Below are 16211 nucleotides of genomic sequence, written 5' to 3'. Positions count from 1 at the left end.
CTGACTGACAGCAGCTCTCCTGGGTTTCTGGTATCGATCCTCTCCCAGCCCAAACGGGAGATGCCATTGGGGATTAAACCAGGGACCTTCTGGCTGCAAGGCAGAAAGATGCTCTAACCACTGAGCTACCCATCTCTTGCCCCTATCACGACTTAATTGAGTGGGTGGGCAGGTGTGATGACCCTGCAGCACTTGAGAGACGCAATGACTCAGTATTAAGTTCTCAAACCTGTCATATGAGAAGGAAAGACAATACCACTGGGGGGAAGAGCCCGAGATGGAACCTGAGGACTCATGATAAGGCGAGAACAAATTAGATACAATTGGGGGTGGGAGGAATTTTGTGAGTGTGTGTGTGATCACACTCACACAGCTTAGCCATTTGGGTTGAGACACACAATTTCATATTTCATTCAGCAAGTGCTGGATGAGCCACCCCAGACAAACCTTGAATACCCATCTCCTCAACCCCCCATGCCACGCTTCTGGGCGTTCGCACGTGCAAGCTTAGCAGTCGAGCATCCATGGAGGGCTTGAGCACGTGAATGGGACACCATCCCAGGCAAAGTTCTACACCCCTCCCACCCACGCGACGTTTTCCAGCGGAACCTGTTCACGGGTTCGGGGGCTTCTACACGGATCACGACGGCTCAGCGCAGGGCAACCGAATGCGCCGAGCCCTCGAGAAAAAAAAGCCACCGCGTTCGAGGCAGAGAGAAGAAAGTCTGACCGGCGAGGGTGACCGCCGCCGCCCCACCCCCATCCTGTTCACACATGCAAGTCATCACTTGATGCGGCAGTCTTCCACCGCACGTCTGAACCTGGCCCAGCCATCCTAATCCGTGCAGATGCCGCCCGCGCGTTCAACAGCTAGCCCCCACCCCACCCCCGCAAAGAAACCATATCCTATCATATAAACTCACCCGGATCACCATGACGGACCGGAGTCTTGCTTCTCTCCCCGGATCTGGGCGGGATGGGGAAGACACTCCCCGCGCGGATACACAAACCCAAAGTGGACTCTTTTTTTCCCCCGGGGAGGGAGAGAGAAGGAAGGGCGTCGTTCACCCCTCCCCGTCCTTCAAACAACACCAGCCACGCGTCATCGCACCCGGGTTCTCTCGTTTCCCTTTCCCACGTGCGCCTTTCCCTCGCCGGGAACTTTTTTCCCCGTTTTTGCGCGCGCGGCAAAGGAGAGCCAAGGGCGCGCGGAGAGAATTCAAAGACCCCTCCGGGGGCGAAGAGAAGAGAGGGAGCAGCAGCCTCGGCGACCTGTCTCCAGAGGGGAGGGACAAGCAATCGAGGCTTGGTTGGGATGGGGTGGGGGTCGTCGTCTCCGTTTGGCCGGCCCCCCTCGAGGAAGCGGGAACCTCTCCAAGGCGCAGCGCGCCGTCGGTGGAGGGAAAAGAGCCGCGCAGCAGCAGCAAAGCCGGGAGGAGGAGGAGGAGGTGGAGGCGCCGCCTGCCGCAGGATCCGATCCGAGCCTGCTAATCGCTTGCTGGGAATTAAGCGGCTCAAAGAGGCAAAGGAAGAGGTGGAGCCGCTGGCCCGGCCGGGAGGAAGCTGGAGAGAGGAGCGCGCCTGGGCGCGGCGAGGTTGGGTAGGTGCGCCCTGGCTGGCTACCCGCCTCCGGGGCTCAGTGCCTCCATGACCCCTCCAGCGGCGATGGGAGAGATCGGGGGTTCTGGAGCAGCCCCGGCTGGCCTGCTCCTGCTTCTCCGCCACCTCCTTCCCGTTGCCGGCGCCTTGATCTCATCCGGATCAGGGACGAAACACGCCCATCCTTCGCTACTGCTGCTCCTCGTCGGGTCACTGCTTCATTTCTCCAGGGAGAGAGAGAGAGGAGAGGTGCCGGGGATTGCCAAGCGCGCGTGACGCAAAGGGCCTGCCCACGCGCAGGCTGAGCTCCGCGTGGCGGGGGCGGAGGGAGGCGCTCTGCACATGCTTAGAAGGCGCTCGCTCTTTCCGAAGAAGGAGCCGGCTACTGGATCAAGGCCACAAGAGCCCATCTAGAGTGGCCAAGCAGATGCGTCAATGAGAACCACTCAAAGCAGGACCGGGGCACAAGAGCGGTCTCCCTTCCTGCTGTTTCCAGGGGGTGGAAGCGTCGCTGCCTCGAGGGCTTCCGAGATACCCTGGGGTGAAGTCCCGCTTCACCTTCTTGGGAGTCCCTCTCTTATGTTCTTGGGGTTTTTTTGGGGGGGACAAGGGGGAAGAATAATAATTTCCTCCACCACCAGCCCCAAATTCTATAGTAAGAGAAATTGGGGCCCAAGGCTACTGGGGAGATGGTGAGTCTCTAACCATAGAGCTCAGGCATTTAGGAACAGGCTGGATCTGCCCATAGGGAGGAAAAGCACTCTGTGCAAGCTCAGAAGCCCTAGCTGAGAGTTGAAGGGATGGTATCCTGGTTTGGATCTGCAGTTGGGGAGGGTGCCGTAAATTGGCGGGGTGTGTGTGTGTGTAAATAGAACCTGCTTTCCCAACATTGCACTTTGAATTTCTAGAACAGAAGATTCACAAAGGGGAAGAGGTTGAGGGAAGAGCACTCTGCATATGCCCAGTGGTTATGGCATTACCATTACTGTACTTCTTTTAAATACAGCCGGGCTTTGGAGTTCTTATCTGATCTTTATGCTTTTCCTTGTTTTGTTTTACTGGGTAAGTCACTTTGAAGCCACCAACTGGCTTTGAAAGAGGATTAGGCAGATTGATGGGCAGGAAGGCTATCAATGGCGGTATCCAGGACAGCTGTGCTCTGCCTCCACACTCAGAGTCAGTAATCCTTCTGAGCTGGAAACTGCAGGAGGAGAGGACTCTTGCACTTGCAGGTTTCCCACAGGCATCTGTCGGATCGCTGTGAGAACAGGACACTGGACTAGATAGGCCATTGGCCTGATCCAGCAAAGCTATCCTTGAGTGCAAAAATGCAACTGATAAATTATCTTCATTGATGCAGCCAACTCCTGATTTAAATGAGAGGATTGCAGCTCCCTTGAAATTCCTGCTTTTATGGCTTAAATCAGCCTTGCCAACCTGGTGCCCTCCAAATGCTTCAGAGACAGGCTCCCGTCACCTCCCAGCTGTGCTGGAGGCCCCCAGAAATGAGGAATCCTGATTTAAGTGTGCTCCACTGCAGCAACCTAGCATTGCAGCTCGTCCTCCCAGCTGAGGCCTGGTTCAATGGCGCAAGTCTGCAGGGCTCTGTGCCGGGTTCTGTGTTCCTCTTTGAATCAGGCTCTTGTGCTTCCCAATTGCTATGGGAACTCCCTGGGTTTTTTCCCCTCGCCCTCTGAGAAACACACAGGCGGAAGACAGAGAAACAAGGGTTGCTAAGCGGGGTGGGGGTGGCGGGGATAAGAAAAACATACATCCTCTTTTATTTTCTGCTTGGAATTTGGAAAAGACCCAAATAGGCCTCGAAAGCCACTGCGCCGGGTGTTAAAGAGACAGCAACCTTTTATTTCGCTGCCAACGGCCTGGTTGACATGTGTAAAGGGTGCCCTGCATTCTTCTTGGAGGGGATGCCTGTAGCTCTGTGGTTTGAGCATCTGTTTTGCATGCAGAAGGTCACAGGTTCAATCCCCGGAGCCTCTTGGGAGGTCTGGGAAAGACTCAGGCATCCTGCCGAAATCAGTCCCATGTTCCGAATCCTGAGGACTAAAGTCTTCCTTTATTTTCAAGGGAAGGGTCCTAGCTTGATGGTAGAACATCTGCTCTGTGTGCAGAAGGGCACAGTTTCAATTCCCAGCATCTCTAGGCGCAGCTGGGGGAGAAGGACCAAAAAAAAACCCAATCCAAGCAAGCAATACAGAGGCAGGTGGACCAAGGGTCTGAGTCATTATATTGAAGCTTCCTATGCTTCTGCTCCCCTTCATGGATCACTGCCTTGCCGTGGCGAAGGGGCTTGAATAACTCAGAGAAGCTATGAACTATGCCAAGCAGGGCACCCAAGATGGACAGGTCATAGTGGAGAGTTTTGACCAAACGTGATCCACCTGGAGCAGGAACTGGCAAGCCACTCCAATATCCCCGCCAAGAAAACTCCATGGACAAAGACAACAGGCATATAAAAGTTATGATGCTGGAAGATGAGCCCCTCGGGTTGGAAGACGTCCAACATGCTACTGAGGAAGAGCGGAGGACAAGTACAAGTAGATTCAGAGCTCATGAAGCAGCTGGGCCAAAGCCAAAAGGGCGCTCAGTTGCAGATATGCCTGGAAGCGAAAGGAAAGTCCAATGCTGTAAAGAAAAATATTGCATCGGAACCTGGAATGTAAGAACCATGAACCTGGGTAAGTTGGACATGGTCAAAAATGAGATGGCAAGAATAAATATTGACATCCTGGGCATCAGTGAACTAAAATGGACGGGAATGGGCGAATTCAGTTCGGATGACCATCATATCTACTACTGTGGGCAAGAAACCCATAAAAGAAATGGAGTGGCCCTCATAGTCAACAAAAGAGTGGCTGAAGCTGTGCTGGGATGCAATCTCAAAACAACAAAACGTTTCTGCTGAATCAGCCCATATTCTGAATTCCGAGGACTAGAATCTTACTTTAAGGATCATAGCTCAGTGGTAGAACATATGCTAGGCATGCAGAAGGTCCCAGGTTCAATCCCATGTAGGTCTGAGAAGCTCTTGATTGAAACCCTGGAGAGCCTCTGTCAATGAGTGCAGGCAGTGCTGAGCTAGGTGGAACAATGGCCAGACTCAGTGTCCGGCAGCCTCCTCTGCTCCTATTTATTTATTTCTAATAAAAGTATTTATAGATCACCCTTTTAGAAAACAGCAGGGCGGCAGGAGAACATTGTTTTAATAAAAAAACAACCATTAAGAGCAGTACAGAACAATCATTAAAATGACTGGCTGTTCAAGGAGGTTTTTAAATGCAGAGAGACCTTTCAGAATAAAGAAAACTTCTTTCTTTTCTTTTTTTGGTTGGGTTTCTGCATTTATCTTCCTGGCAGGCAGATATTCAGCAGGTGGGGAGGATTTCCTTTTAATTTTTATTTTTACTTTGATTTTTCAGATAGGTCTGGGGGGGGTTGGTTTTTTAAAAAACTTTCTATACAAAATTAAAACAAAACATATTATCCAGAAATATATCATCCTTATTCCCCACCCCCATTTTTCCTCCCTCCCCCCACAGAACCCACCCACCCCCACCACCCGACTTCCCTCAGTTCCAGTCTTTGATTTCTCTAAAAATGCTGTTTTCTGCATAGAATCATAGAATCATAGAGTTGGAATAGACCACAAGGGCCATCGAGTCCAACCCCCTGCCAAGCAGGAAACACCATCAGAGCACTCCTGACATATGGTTGTCAAGCCTCTGCTTAAAGACCTCCAAAGAAGGAGACTCCACCACACTCCTTGGCAGCAAATTCCACTGTCGAACAGCTCTTACTGTCAGGAAGTTCTTCCTAATGTTTAGGTGGAATCTTCTTTTTTGTAGTTTGGATCCATTGCTCCGTGTCCGCTTCTCTGGAGCAGCAGAAAACAACCTTTCTCCCTCCTCTATATGACATCCTTTTATATATTTGAACATGGCTATCATATCACCCCTTAACCTCCTCTTCTCCAGGCTAAACATGCCCAGCTCCCTTAGCTGTTCCTCATAAGGCATCGTTTCCAGGCCTTTGACCATTTTGGTTGCCCTCCTCTGGACACGTTCCAGTTTGTCAGTGTCCTTCTTGAACTGTGGTGCCCAGAACTGGACACAGTACTCCAGGTGAGGTCTGACCAGAGCAGAATACAGTGGCACTATTACTTCCCTTGATCTAGATGCTATACTCCTATTGATGCAGCCCAGAATTGCATTGGCTTTTTTAGCTGCCACGTCACACTGTTGGCTCATGTCAAGTTTGTGGTCAACCAAGACTCCTAGATCCAAAGATCCAAGGTTGTGATCAACCAAGACTCCTAGATCCAAACTGTGCATGTTACACAGTTGTATAGACCCTCAAACTATTTGGCTGATTATTATCAATAAAAGGTTTGTGAATGTTTATTCAAAACCAGCAAGTCCAGTTCGCTTTGTTGTGTCTTCAAATACTTTGTAAAGGGTTCCCATTCATCTTTAAAGTCACAGTTATCCTCCTTTTAATATTGTCGTTGGAATGTTTGCGGTTGCTGATAGCTTCCATTTGATCATTGTTATAATGGATTGCTTTGAAGTCATTTCCACACCAGGGAAAGTAATTTAAAGGCCCCCAATTTCCACCCCTTTTATTTTGCTTGACCTGTCCTGTATTTTGCCCAACCAAAGGTGGCAACTCTACCTGAAGCATCTCTGCTGGAAGAGTCTTCCACAGCATGGAACTGGTTACCGCAGTGTGCCGGATTCCTGGATGAGGCCTGTAAGCATCTCTTAACATGGGGAGGCCAACTAACTGTGCTTCTCCAGAGAATCTCAGTCATGGAGCTGTGACATGAGGTCTCCAGCGGTCCTTAAGGTATCCTGAACCCAAGTTGTTCAGGGCTTTGTGTAGCAACACAACATCTTTGAATCTGGCAGGGTAAGAGATGAGCAACATGTGGCCTTTTCGCTGCTCATTAAAAGCTGATTTAGGTTAGGGGAAGTCCATAGTTGCTCAAGCAACACACTCACAGGACCCAAGAATGTCACACACAATGCCAGGGGGCTCGCTCACCCGCCAAGATAAACTGTGCCACCACCATCTGCCAACGATGCCCTTCTGGATTTCTCACACAGGCAAATAACCCCGACTCTATGCTAAAGAATAAATGCTGCCGTCGTAATGCCGTTGTACAAATTTATGGCGCGGCCACATTTCGCCTGCAGATCTCACAACATAATAATGCAATGTAAAATTACAAAATATATGAACAAAAAAAAGCACCAATTAATAACCCTCCTCCAGGGGGAAGAGTTGGAAAAGGTTCAGACAGGGGCAACCCAAACGATCAAGGGAATGGAAAGACTCCTCTGAGAAAAGGTTGCAGCGTTTAGGAATTTTTAGATTGAAGAAAAGTATAATAATAATAATAATTAATAATTCATTATTTATACCCCGCCCATCTGGCTGGGTTTCCCCAACCACTCTGGACTCCTCCCAACAGTATTAAAAAGCCGATAAAACATCAATCATTTAAAAACTTCCCTGAACAGGGCTGCCTTCAGATGTCTTCTAAAATCGGATACAGTGGTACCTTGGGTTAAGTACTTAATTCGTTCCGGAGGTCCGTTCTTAACCTGAAACTGTTCTTAACCTGAAGCACCACTTTAGCTAATGGGGCCTCCTGCTGCCGCTGTGCCGCCGGAGCACGATTTCTGTTCTCATCCTGAAGCAAAGTTCTTAACCCGAGGTTCTATTTCTGGGTTAGTGGAGTCTGTAACCTGAAGCGTATTTAACCTGAAGCGTATGTAACCCCACGTAGCACTGTAGTTGTTTATTTCCTTGACATCTGAATGAGAGGATGTTCCACAGGATGGGTGCCACCACCGAGAAGGCCCTCTGCCTTGTTCCCTGTAACCTCACCTCTGGCAGTGAGGGAAATGCCAGAAGGCCCTCGGAGCTGGACCTCAGTGTCCGGGCTGAACTATGGGGGTGGAGACGCTCCTTCAGGTATACTGGGCCGTGGCTGCGCCACATTTGCAGCAGCTACTGCTGCTGAGTACACAGGTCTAGTATCACAAGGTGTGTTGGATACTGAAGGTCAGAGATGGGTGGTGGTGTCAATTCAGCACACTTGCCATCTGTTGTAAAGAGAAGGTTCAAATAAAGGACATCCCCCAGCTAGGTGGAGAGAGGACCTTGCCCTTTCTGGTTATTGATCAGACAGGAGAGATTAAGGGCATGGCCCGGGGCAGTGGGCATGAGCTGGCTTTCTCTGGAAAGGAAACAAAGCAAAGACGCCTCCCTATTTGCACCCAGAGTCACAGAATTGTGAATTGGAAGGAACCACGAGGGTCATCTAGGTCAACCTCCTGCAATGCGGGAATCCTTTGCTCAATGTGGGGCTCAAACCCTTAGCTATCCCAGCTTTCTGTTGTAATAATAATAATAAAATAATAATAATAATAATAATAATAATAATAATAATAATAATAATAATAATAATAATGGGACGCGGGTGGCGCTGTGGGTTAAACCACAGAGCCTAGGACTTGCCGATCAGAAGGTTGGCAGCTCGAATCCCCGCGACGGGGTGAGCTCCCGTTGCTCGGTCCCTGCTCCTGCCAACCTAGCAGTTTAAAAGCACAAAGTGCAAGTAGATAAATAGGTACCGCTCCAGCGGGTAAACGGCGTTTCCGTGCGCTGCTCTGGTTCGCCAGAAGCGGCTTAGTCATGCTGGCCACATGACCGGAAGCTGTCTGCGGACAAACGCCGGCTCCCTCAACCAGTCAAGCGAGATGAGCGCCGCAACCCCAGAGTCGGCCACAACTGGACCTAATGGTCAGGGGTCCCTTTACCTTTACCTAACAACAACAACAACAACAACAATAATAATAAACACTAAAATACAATAACCAATTAAACATTAAAAGCTTCCCTAAACATTGCTGCCTTCAGGTGTCTTCTAAAAATGCTGCAGTTATTTATCTCCTTGACATCTGATAGGAGGACATTCCACAGGGAGGGCGCCACCACCGAGAAGGCCCTCTGCCTGGTTCCCTGTAACTTGGCTTTTCGCAGTGAGGGAACTGCCAGAAGGCCCTCGGAGCTGGACCTCAGTGTCCGGGCAGAACGTTGTAAGAATAAAAGAGCCCTCCTGGATCCAGCCAATGGCCCATCTAGTCCAGCATCCTGTTCTCATGGTGGTTCACCAGATGCCTGTGGGGAAACCTGCAAGCAGGACCCCCAAGCACAATAACCCTCTCCCCTCCTGTAGCTTCCAGCAACTGGTATTCAGAAGCATTACTGCCTCTGACTATGGAGGCAGAGCACAGCCCTCTTGGCTGGTAGCCTTCCTCTCTATGAATTTGTCAAGCCCACTTTTGGGCCAAGTTAGTGGCCATCCCTGCCTCCTGTGGCAGTGAGTTCCGCAGTTCTCGCTCCCCTGAATCTTCCCACATTCAGCTTCCTTGGATGCTCCCGTGTTCCAGTGTTATGAGGGGGAGGAAAACATTCCTCTGTCCGCTTCCTCCATGTTGTGCCTCAGTTTGTAAGCTACTATCATGTCTCCTCTTACTCTTACGTTTCCGAGCACAATCCAAAATGTTGGTGCTGACCTTGAAAGCCCTAAACGGCCTCAGCCTAGTATACCTGAAGGAGCATCTCCACACACACACACACACACACACACACACACACACACACACACACCGTCATTCAGACCACATACTGAGGTCCAGCTCCAAGGGCCTTCTGGCAGTTCCCTCAGGGAAGTTCTTAATGTCTGATGTTTCACATTTTTTTATGTTCTGTAAGCCGCCCAGAGTGGGCGGGGTATAAATAATAATAATAATGTTGTTGTTGTTGTTGTTGTTGTGAACCTCGGTCAGCCCTCACTTACCTGTCTTCCTGCTTACACCCAGACCAGGAGGTGATAGTGGCTGTCAGTTTCTTCCTGCTCCTTTGTCTTATTTTGTCCTTTGTAGAATTCAACAGGTAAGAGGAGGATGTGGACAATACAATTTTATTTATTTATTACATTTATATCCCACTTTTTCCTCCAAGGAGCTCAAGGTATCACACACAAATGTATTTCTTCTCCTCTAATCCCTACAACAGCCCTGTGCGCCAGGTTAGGTTGAGGCACAGTGAGAGGCCAAAGCTGAGCTTCATGGCCAAGTGGGTCTTACCTTCCGAGAGGGAAGGATCCTGCACACTCTGTCCTGCAGCAGACAGACAGACAGAAACACGTTCTCCTCAGTGCCAAAATAAATACTAAATAATTTAAGCTGCTTAATATATTTCTTTCACATCGTCTACAGTCCTTTAATAATTTAACGCAACCTGTAATGGAAGCTGCACGGAGAGGTAAGCCAATCCGTTCCAGAAGATCTGTGTTGGCGGAAGAATGGGCAAGCTTTCGAGTTCACACAGGGTGCTTCATCTTTCAGGGAGGAAAGGAGGCGATCTCCTCTATGAACCAGTGATGATGCTGTTCACTAATGCAATGATTCTCGACCCTTGTGCCAAAAGGGTCCGAAGAAATTGAGTAAGATCTGGGTACCTTCTCAATATCTGTAAATCCAGTCCTGTAAAGGCAGTGTGGCTTAGCGGTTAGAGTGTGGGACTAGGACATGGGAGACCAGGGTTCAAATTTCCACTCAGCCATGAAGCTCACTCTGTGATCTGGGGCCAGTCACTGCCTCTCAACCTGACCTATCCCACAGGGTTGTTGTGGGGATTAAACGAGGAGAGGGAGAACCATGTACGGTACCTTGAGCTTGGAGAAAAAGGTGGAATACAAATGCTTTTAAAAAATAATAATCTATAATTTAAGAATAGCTGGGAGTATAGTGGCAAATCCAGAAATGCAGGATCCCTTTTGTGATAATCATAACCACGTCCCCTTCTAAGATTATACTACCTAAGACTGTAAAATAATAATATAATCTGATAATCATAATAATTAGGGTGGCATTGCAACTGTCAATTCATGTACAGACATACCTTGGAAGTTGAACGGAATCTGTTCTGGATTCCTTTGTAGGTTCCCCATTGACAGGAGAAAAGAACAGAGGCCAACCAGAGAATATTGAGAAGCAAAGCAGCTCGTAAGCCTGATCTTTATTGAACTGTCGCAACAGGGTGCTCCCCTCACACGCAGGAAAGGAGGAGGACCCAGAACCAAGGTGTGCAAGCCCTTATATAGACATTTTAAATTGCCTTCCCTGGAGTCCAAGACCACCCCCAGAAACATCATACATACATCACAGAAAGAGTGTAGCCCAAGACCACCCCCCAGTTACATCATACCTACATCACAGAAAGGGCGATCTACAACAGAAATTTGAATGATTTTGTTTTTCCTGTCTGCCAGGATATCTGATAATGCCTTATCTGATTGCCTTTCCTGGTAGTCTGGCCATTCCTTTGAGATGGTGATTACCCAATTCCTGAGACAATGGGAAGGTTCCCTCACCCCCTCCCTCCTTGCAGAGAAACACTTGGTCAGTTTGGGAGTCAAAATGGTTTCAGGACGGTCTTCCTGTGCTGCTCCAAACATATGGTCCACATATCCATGTACGTGCTTGGTTGGTACATTTAACCTTAAATTTTTTATTTCAGGGATGATGGAAGTTGTAGTCCAGCAGGGTTGTTGTGGGGATAACATGACGAGGGGGAGAGCAAATGCCCCCATGAGCGGCAGGCCCTCCTCTTTCCAACTGCTTTCCATTCTCTGTCTCCAGCTTCAGACAAACGGGTGGTGACCTCATCCTGCCTGTTGCACAGCAGAGTTGGCCCGGGATTTGTCAGCGGCTGAGTCATGACCTCATTGGCTCAGTCTGAAGGTTTGAAACAAAACAAACCCCATCTGAACAAAGCTGGAGGAATATGAGGCCCGGATACTAGGAAGCAAGAAATCAGCTGGCGTCCTCCCCTGCCCTTCCGGCAAGTCACAAGCAGCCTTCCCCAACATGCCGCCCTCTCTCCATGCTTTGGACTACAACTCCCATCAGTCCCCAGCTAGCGCAGCCATGGGGCACTAAGGCTGGCTGGGGCTGATGGGAGATGGAGTCCAGGACGTAGTTTTCCAGACCATGAAGACAGGGCTGTGTCCATTTCATCATGGCACAGCCGAATGTGGCCCAGGGCATAGAAACCAGAATCTCAACTTTTGATCCCCTTAAAATACTGTAACTGACAGAGCCAGTGGTGGTGTAGTGGTTAGTGTCAGACTAGGGCTAGGGAGCCCAGAGTTCGAATCCTCCCACTCAGCCATGAAGTTCACATTCAGAGTCTCTCAGCCTAACCTACCCCACAGGGTTGTTGTGAGGATACAGTGTCTCTGAGGCGGGGTAAATTGTACATCACCTTGAGCTCCTTGGAGGAAAGGTGAGATATAAATGTAATAAATATATTTCCTTGTTTATTTGTACAGAATTGTAGAGTTTGATGGGACCCCCAGGGACATCTAGTCCAACCCCCTGCAATGCAGGAATCTCGACACTTGGTCCCCCATCCAATTTGAAACCATACCGGACCCTGCTTAGCTTCCCACCCTTCATCCATAGATCTCAGGGCAGTTCACAACATGAATATATGCAATGCTTTTCCCCTGGAAAAATAGGTGCCAGTACTCACCATGAAGTTGTTACAGTAAGTGCCACATGAAGAAAAAGGTACTGGTACCACATGCCATTGAATACCCCCTGAAAAAACACACTGATAGCACAGGAAAACAGATCTATCAAGCCAAAAAAGCAAAACGGGGGGAAATATTGCAAGCACATTTGTTGTGCTTGGTGGTACTAATTCACAAGTTTTACACCATTAATTATTATTTAACTAACTATCAAGTCTGATGGGCAGAGAAGTGGCAGAGACTTCCAGTCCGTTCCTCCTCCTCTTAATACCATTCTTCCCTGCTCACAGTAGTGCATTAGCGGAGGGGATGTGGGAGACAGGATTTGGGGGGGGGAGGGGAGTGCTTCCGGTCAGTTTTCCATCTGTAAAATGGGACTCATTTAAGACAAGGCTGTGTGTGGTGGTGGAGAGCCCCCCCTGTGGGGATGGGAGCCTTGGCAGCTGCCCTAAACTACCAACCCCCCACCCCAGAGGCACCCAATTCTATTCATTTGAAGCAACTTCTCTGAGTCCTTCATCTCCCCCCCCCCACCGCTTCCATCTTCTCCCATTATGTTCTCCTTCTAATGTAACATCTGGCAACGGCTTGCACCTTGGCAAAGGAAGCCCCCCCCCCCATCTCCTTTGCGGCTACACTTCTGGCTGGCAAAGCACTCAGATCTATTATTTTTCAAAGCAGAGGAAAAACCCAACAGAGTGAAACTGTATCCTGTAAAATGCTACCACCTGCTGTTGAGATGCCTCTGCGCAGAAGGAAAGGGTTGTAGCTCATTGGTAGAGCATCTGCTTTGCATGCAGAAGGTCCCGCGTTCAATACCCAGCATCTCCAGGCAGAGATTGCTGCCTGTAAACCCTGGAGAGCTGCTGCCAGTTGGTGCAGGCAATATTGAGCTGGATGAACCAAAAGGTCTGACTTTGTATGCTTCCTATTTAATTCCACTCAATTTTGAAAAATAACAGTAAGGACTAGAATCTTAATTTCTCTTTAGGGGAAGGGTGGTAGCTCAGGGGGCAGAGTATCTGCTTTGCACGCAGAAAGTATTAGGGAACCAAGGTTGGGATGTACCTTCAACACGTTTATCGCGTTGTACAAATGGAGTTGTGGGTTGCTGGCCTGCCAGGGCCTATTGCTAAGCAGTGTAGTTTCACAACTGAACACACACACATTGCGATCTCACACTCCTCTGTCCCGAGATTATTTTTTTCCTTGAAACTTGGGACTCGGTTGAAAACTCTTGTCTTAAGCCACAGTTTATTGGGCTTCATTAACTGTGGTTTGTTCCAAAGCCACAAGTAGCTATAGTTGGTTTGTAGAATACAAACCCATGTTTTAATCAGTCATTAAAAGCCCAGTAGATGCGATCATAAGGGATGCAGGTGGCGCTGTGGGTTAAACCACAGAGCCTAGGACTTGCCGATCAGAAGGTCAGCGGTTCGAATCCCCGCGACGGAGTGAGCTCCCGTTGCTCGGTCCCTGCTCCTGCCAACCTAGCAATTCGAAAGCACGTCAAAGTGCAAGCAGATAAATAGGTACCACTCTGGCGGGAAGGTAAACGGCGTTTCCGTGCGCTGCTCTGGTTCGCCAGAAGCGGCTTAGTCATGCTGGCCACATGAACCGGAAGCTGTACGCCGGCTCCCTCGGCCTGTAAAGCAAGATGAGCGCCGCAACCCCAGAGTCAGTCATGACTGGACCTAATGGTCAGGGGTCCCGTTACCTTTACCTTAGATGTGATCATAATAATAAAAAGCTTCCTTACGTTCAGCTGGTTAGGGAGGGATCTGTTCCTGCCTCCTCGGTATCATTTACTGGAAAAAGAGCAACACATCAACACATGAAAGAACAGAGTACAGTGCTTCAATTATTAAGCAGCAACCGAGCCCTTTCAATGTACCCAAGCCAGGTTCCTCGCAGACAAATGCAATGGCAGGAAATGCCCTCTGCAATTAAAGCGCATGGGGCACATGACCAATGCGGCATGCACATTTGAGACTCTGGCCATAGTTAGGGTAAGTGGATAAAGAACATTACAGAGCAAAACGTGCAGAAAACAGGTCTCTGCTGCACGTAGCTTAAAAGGTGAATTCAAAACAGAGGAGGAAAAAGGGGGACCCATTAGAAACCCAGACACATGAAGAACAGGAACATGTCTTTGGTCCATCAAGCCCACAGGGGATGATTCCTGTGCTACCTGGAGATCGAACGGGGGACCTTCTGCATGCAAAGCAGATGATTTATTACTAAGCTACAGTCGTTCCCCATCGCTCCATCTAGCTAAATATTGTCTACACTGACTGGCAGCAGCTCCTCTGGGTTCTTGGTGGGGGTCTCTTCCAGTCCTGCCTGGAGATGCCGGGGATTGAAGCTGGGACCTTCTGGATGCAAAGCAGGTGCTCTGCTACGGAGCCATGGTCCTTCGCTCTGAATGGGTGGAGGAACAGTTCTTTAGGGCCAGGAAACTGCCTTAGAAAAGCAGAGTTGTATGGAAGGCGAGCAGAGGCCATAACCCATGCAGCTTCCTTCCCTGTGTCACTGCCCTCCTGCCGCAGCCCCAGGTAGCCTATCCATGGACGTCCCGGGACCACCACCCTCCAGTGACTTTGCAAATGGAACTGGGAGGAGATAGGAATATAGGAATCTGCCTTATAAATGAGGCATACAATCTGTACAGCTAGCTTTCTTGGCACTGACTGGCAGCAGCTCTCCATAGTTCCAGGCCCGGCTCTGCCTGGAGATACCAGGGGTAAATGCCACAGCGGGGGGGGGGGGAGGGGGACTATTAATTTCAAATTCTGCAGCATTTTGTGTCCAAAGCACTTTCTCTTTCATTTAGCTCCTTTCTTCTTTCCCTGATTGATGAAGAGCTCCAGAACCTTTGCCTGTTGGTCCCTGCTGGCCTGCCATCATCATAGAGAGGTCACGTGACACCCCCCCCCCCAAAAGCATGACATGGCAGCTTTCTGGGTGGGAAGTGATGATATCATGGCAACACCATCAATCATTGTGCAGGACTTCTCATGATGTCGCCAGCAAAACTCTATAGAGGCTCAGGGCTTAATTGTTTGACATGAGATAGTCAACGTATAATACTAGTGAGATGAAAATCTCTTTAAGAAAATGTATTTTCTGGAAATTAGAGCAGGAAGGTTTAAGAGTGTCCACGTGTGCCCAGAGCTTGAAATAATTTTGCTTTAGATGGTTTTCAGCTACGGAACGTTTCTGTAAGCTGCTCTCATCCCTTCAGCTTTGGGAAGGCAAAGCTTACATAATGAGGGAGGTGTATCTCTGATCTAGCACGGATGGTACTTCTAAAACTAACAAGCTGCTTTTGTGCTTCTTTTGATGGAGAACAGCTTGCACCAAATTTAGATGAAACAAAAATGACACCTGCTTTGTTTATTGTGCACCTGCGGTATTCTTAGCTCTATCTTTTTTAACATTAGGGATCTGGGTGCAGAAACCCAGGCCTGGGGGCCAATGGTGGCCTTGAACCCACACCTACCTGCCAGGCAAGTCCCTGATTTGGTAATATTTCCCCCCTTTCATAACATTTATACAGTGGTACCTCTGGTTACGTACCTAATTCGTTCCGGAGACTCCTCTGAGAAAAGGTTGCAGCGTTTAGGATTTTTTAGATTATTTAGATTGAAGAAAAGTATAATAATAATAATTAATAATTATTTATACCCCGCCCATCTGGCTGGGTTTCCCCAACCACTCTGGACTCCTCCCAACAGTATTAAAAAGCCGATAAAACATCAATCATTTAAAAACTTCCCTGAACAGGGCTGCCTTCAGATGTCTTCTAAAATCAGATACAGTGGTACCTCGGGTTAAGTACTTAATTCGTTCCGGAGGTCCGTTCTTAACCTGAAACTGTTCTTAACCTGAAGCACCACTTTAGCTAATGGGGCCTCCTGTTGCTGCCGCGCCGCCAGAGCCCAATTTCTGTTCTTATCCTGAAGCAAAGTTCTTAACCTGA

At 48.9% G+C, this 16211-nt stretch overlaps 1 protein-coding gene across 1 annotated transcript in view; it reads right to left on the bottom strand.

Moving 5' to 3' along the window:
- Window positions 1-3767, bottom strand: part of GAS2L1 (growth arrest specific 2 like 1) — a 50091-nt gene extending 46324 nt beyond the window's left edge. Inside the window, exon 1 of the mRNA XM_081174785.1 lies at window positions 924-3767. The gene's annotated coding sequence lies outside the window, so the exon portion shown is untranslated. The remainder of the gene's footprint in view (window positions 1-923) is intronic.
- Between the last annotated feature and the right edge of the window lie 12444 nt (window positions 3768-16211).

Source organism: Podarcis bocagei (genome assembly GCF_964188305.1).
Source record: "Podarcis bocagei genome assembly, chromosome: 16".
Lineage (NCBI taxonomy): Eukaryota > Metazoa > Chordata > Lepidosauria > Squamata > Lacertidae > Podarcis > Podarcis bocagei.
This window is presented reverse-complemented; position numbering and strand designations above follow the sequence as displayed.